Here is a 5,566-nt window from a genome sequence, read left to right as displayed (position 1 = left end):
TATATTGCCTCCTTTATTTTAAAAAAAGCTTTGAGTGCATTTACGTATTTTCCTGTAAATTACTGAAAGCCATCTCTTGTACTAAAGCTGAAACTTGAATTGTTTTTTTCTGAACAACTGTAAGGTTCTTTCCAGTTGAAGCTTTTTCTTCTTCTTTAATAATTCATTGTATCTCCAAATTTCTTCTTTGCTGGCATTCTGGTAGTGTAATTACTACCCGGTAACTGAATTTTACAGATATTTATAACATTTACTATGTTTTATCAATTTCTCCATTTACACACTGAGAGAGTTCTAACCAGCCTACAGCTCTTACACAGCCATCTTGGAAGTCTGACCATCAGACCATCTCTTGAACAAATAGCCCATGTGTTCCCCATACAACAGAATGGGAGATGACCAAAAGTGGTCATCTTCTACTCAGCCGTGGGGGGTAACATTTTTTTCTGAATGTGGTCCCAACTCTACAGCACGTGCCTAATAATATGCCAAGGTTGGGCATGTAATGTGTGTCAATGAAGATTTTCTGACATCAAAGTGAGTGACATAAGCGCTCAGAAATACCAGCCCCCTCTGAGGCCAGTGCTACTTTGGAGTCTGTTGTTTCTGCTAGGGATTCAACTATGGGAATGTGCATCCCATGCATGTGTTGCCACTTCCTCTCCTCAAAAGAGAGGTGAGCCAGCAAAGCTATATCACTCCTCTTCTCCACACCAGCTCTAGTAGGTATCAAGTTACTAAATGAATTGGGTTCACCTGGCTCATATTCAGGAATTGAAATAAATCTAAAGTACCTTTATTCCATGTGCTGTATGCAATTTTGTTACAATATCATTGCATCTTTGGAGTTGTTTTCATGGAATGTGTTAAGATACGAAAGTTTCAACCTTTTCAATCACACAGAACATTCTTGGTCAAAACATAACTTCTTATGCCCTACATTTGCACTTAACAATTGCCAGGTGAGTTCCATGTATTCTTTTTAACATGACTACATAGTTGGTTTGGTTAAATCACTCTATTAAATCTGAGCAATATTCCCCGTAATCTCTGAACTTTGTTACATTTAGTTCAGTAGACCTGATCTGATCCTGTTTCTTGTTTCTTTTATGCTGGTCATCCTGTCAGTATTATATTAAAAAAAAATGCAAACTGCAGTCACTATCAGTATGATGACAAAAATATAGATCATTTGTCTGAACCAGTAAACAAGATCAGTTGTTTGTTTGCCTATGAGCTCAGACAAACTACTTGAACTTTCTGATCCTGCATCACTACACACAGCTCTTTGTTCCAAAGGCTGCATTGTACAAATGCATGAATTGCTGCCTCTGCAGCACTCCCTCTGCTGTACTGCTCCTGCAACTGTACATCACGAATGCACTTAATATAGCCTATTAGTTCACTTACAGACCTTCCAAATATGTTAGTCTGCTGAACTAATACAACTTAAAATAAACCATACTCTTCATTTTTGTACACACAAAAAACTGCTTTACCTGATCCGGTGGCTACAGTTTATGCCCACAATAAGTCAATAATGAAACTTTTGACTTGGAAAGTGAATTCCTCAAGCCCAAATAGGTGAATGTACTCTCTGTAATAATGTTACATTCGTCTCTGGTATCTAGCTTAAATGTGACAAATTTATCATAATTTATGCACAGCTTATCAGCACATAACTTTTACACTTATATTCTAAGCTCACTGAAAAAACTATGCATATAGTTTCTGCACACAAATTAAAATCATTTAAAAACAGATTATTTCTGCCTTACAGTGGTCAGTTTGGGTGTTAGGCACATTCATGATTGCAAATCCATTAGACTTGCTTGCATCAGGCACTTGCAAAACAGGTATCTGGCCTTTATTTTCAGACTTCCATACCTGACAGAAATGGTTGGCTTGACCACATTTCCTATGCTCCCTGTTAAGAACTAGGGTGGCTTTTTGTCATGCTGACACCTTGAATAGAATGGCACTTACTGAACTAAAGTCTTCTCAGTTCTAAATGCATCATCTGTTTCTTGCACAGTGGAAGCCTTCTGCCTTCTCTGTTGCCACAGACTGAAGCATTTCATGGATTGTGCTTTGCCTTCACAGTATCATTCTGCTTATTGCCAACATACTTACTTTCATTTTAATTTTATAGAATTTGACATCTTTGGCAAATTTTTCTTTTTTTTCATTTGAATACTGGTACATTCAGCTGCTCTACATATATTCACAGCTTCTTCCAGTGTCAGGTCAGATCCAGACAAAAGTTTGAATATTTTTTTCATTTTTTATTCTGCACACATTTCTATCTCTCAGTGTGAATCATGCAAATTGATGAGCTCAAACAATTACTTGTGCACCTTAACGTATGTATCGCAACCATTACCTGTGCATTTTAACATGTGTATCACCAGCATTACCTGTGCACCTTAACATGTGCATCAGTAGATTCTTGTGAATCTTTTTTAGTGAAAAACAAAGGCTGCACATATATGAAGTTCTTTTCTGGCTCACAATACTCATAGAATTTATTTTCAATGGCAACTAAGTCAGACTAATGTTCCTTAGTAAGACTGAATGAACTGAGTACCTTCATTGGGTCATCACCTGCCAGCTAAACAGAAGTTACAATATGGACTTCTTTACTCTTTCAGGCAGTTCTGAAATTATGCTGTAAACACTAAACTGCTGCATCCATTGCTTCATTTCTCTGCCAGTTTACCTTGAAGAGCTAATGATACTGGCAATTAGTTAATGGTAGAGGGAAACCCATGATTAATGTACAAAAGTTTTTATTTGAAACAAGATGGTAGCTATTTTGAAGACTCCTGCTGCATTACTGTTACTGAAAGTACTATGGTTCTTTCCTCTGGAGTCTGGTGTTTTGTGACTTCTACAGATGTTTTGTAGACTCTCATTTATTTTCATTGCTTGATGGAGCTGTTTTTGGTTTGTTTCAGTCATTTCATCTCATTAATATTCTTTAGTGTTCCATTTCAATCCAGATTGGCATTTTCTGGCTGCCAGCACTTGCCACTGGCATCTCATTTGGTTCACATAAATGGCAAATTTTTGACACTCTGTCATCATTTTGCTATTTTTATTGAATTTTCAAAAGTTTTTGATTTTGCTCACTGTTGATGGTTGCTTCTTTGAATTAATTTGCTCTTAGAGATCTCTAGTAGGTTTAGTCAATTGTCCAAGGTTGTCGTAGCTTTACCTAGAACCTCTAATTTCTGAAGGCAAAGTAGGCAATGGGCTGGCAGTTAGCAAAGAGGATTACAGCTCTTATGTAGTTAAGGGCACTTACCCTTTGGTGTAATGGAAACAACTGCCTAAGCAAGGCACAATCATATGATATCAAACATGCACAAGCCTTGTGGGATTATTAAAGACATATTGCACTATACATAACAGTATATACTGAGTGCCAGGCATACCTTTCAATTGCCCTGAATTTAATTGAATATTCCACTTTTCACAGAAACGGACAATGAGTTATGGTATTCCAATTTGATGACTGATAGTCTATGATTTATGCTCTCTCATTCCCTAAGTTTGGGCTTGCAAATATAGCTAATGAGAAACTGACATCAGAAACCATTTGTCAAACAGACCTGATCAACTGTGGTGCAGTGGTATATTCAAAATCAGCAGACGTATAATAATACCTATTTTTAATTACTTGTATAAAATTGTTATGATATTTCTCTTATATGTTAAAACAATAAACCTGTTTTGAAAAAAAAAAAATCAGCAGACATGCTCTGTTTGGGCAATAAGCTATTTTCTGCCTTTCTTTGAATCACAGTAGTTCACTGGGAGTGAGAAAGACTGATATTTTTATCTAATTTTAAATGTGAAGCCAAGCACCAATCAGCAACCAGGATTAATTAGTAACACCCCCAGGCAAGCAGATGGAGCCTGACGGCAGCAGCTGGAGCCAAGCAATGAGTGGTCATTCTCCAAGAATCTGAGGAGGAGAAAGTTTCAGTCTGAGAAAGACTGATTTTGTTTTACTTGGAAAGTGAATTCCTCAAGACCAAATAGCTGAATTTACTCTTTTTAATAATGTCGTATTCATCTCTGGTATCTAGCTTAAATGTGATAAATGTGTTCTCCATACAAATGAATGAGAGATGACCAAAATGGATCATCTTCTACTCAGCCATGAGAGTATGTAAGGCAATCATGAATGTGAAGCCAAGCACAAGCAGCAACCTAGATTAATTTGCAGCAGTCCTGGGAAGCCAAGCTGATGGAGCTTGACAGCAGCAGTGGGACATAAGCGGTGTGCTGTCTTTTCCCTGTGGAATCAAGGAGGAGAAAATCTCAGGACAACTCAGGAGCCAGACAGCCAGCTTGCAGCACTCTGTTCCATTAACCAAAAACCAGTGATATATGAGTGAGCAGTGTGCTCTTTTAGTACTATATTTCAAGTATTAAAGGTGTCTTGTTATTTCCCTTTCTATGTGACAGGAAAGGCTACACCACAGAGCTTGTTCAGCAGTGTGTAAAATGGTGACACTGATGGATGTATATGATTAAAAAGGCAGTTTGTAACCAGCATTATTGAAATGTAATATGCAAACACTCTCTCCTGACCCTAAAACTCAACCCCCATATCTAACTGTAAAAATATGTCTATAACCCTAAAATCCCTTTCCTAACCCTAAACATCTAAGCTAAACCTAAAAAACTTACTTCAAAGTACAGTAAAATGAATGATCTACCTCTTATTTTATGTCAGAAGTGTCACTCTGTTGTCTTTCTTGGTGTAACTTGCAGTTACACTGCTTCTGTAACCCTCTACTTGCATGCTATAAGTAACCACATATGCCTTACTGAGTGAAACTGTAACAAATATCCCTTAAAATATGGTGGGTAGTTGTAAATGATCTACATATAACTGTTTCTATCACATTACAGTTCTTTCTGCTCTAGCCTGATAGATTAGCAGGTTTAGAGTGATGGGTGTTATTGCAAATAAAGGCCAGGACATGCATGCCAGTATTTGAAGTAAGAAAAATCTATGACCAGCATTTCACCTTTCCAAAAGGTCGCATGACCATTGTAAAAATTATTCTGCCTACTGAATGAGTTAATGTGTGTTTGTACTGTGTTTAAATAAGGTGCTCAACATTTTGATCATTTGCCATTCATTGCCGGGGTTTGCTGTAAATAATTGCTGAATGAAGGAACAAACATGTGTGGTATTACTAAAGTGTGTTGTTACTAATTTGTACTCTCCTGCCCATCTTCTTATAATAGTGGGATAATGTGATTAGGATCAATGAGCCATTGAGCCTAGTCAATAAATGAGTGTATACAAAATGTATCAATAAATGAGTGTATACAAAATGTATCAATAAATGAGTGTATACAAAATGTATCAATAAATGAGTGTATACAAAATGTATCAATAAATGAGTCTATTCAAAATGTATCAATAAATGAGTGTATACAAAATGTATCAATAAATGAGTGTATAAAAATGTATCAATAAATGAGTGTATACAAAATGTATCAATAAATGAGTGTATACAAAATGTATCAATAAATGAGTCTA

This window comes from Protopterus annectens, chromosome 16.part0 (assembly GCF_019279795.1).
Source record: "Protopterus annectens isolate FY-2018-M chromosome 16.part0, PAN1.0, whole genome shotgun sequence".
Classification (NCBI taxonomy): domain Eukaryota; kingdom Metazoa; phylum Chordata; order Ceratodontiformes; family Protopteridae; genus Protopterus; species Protopterus annectens.
This window is presented reverse-complemented; position numbering follows the sequence as displayed.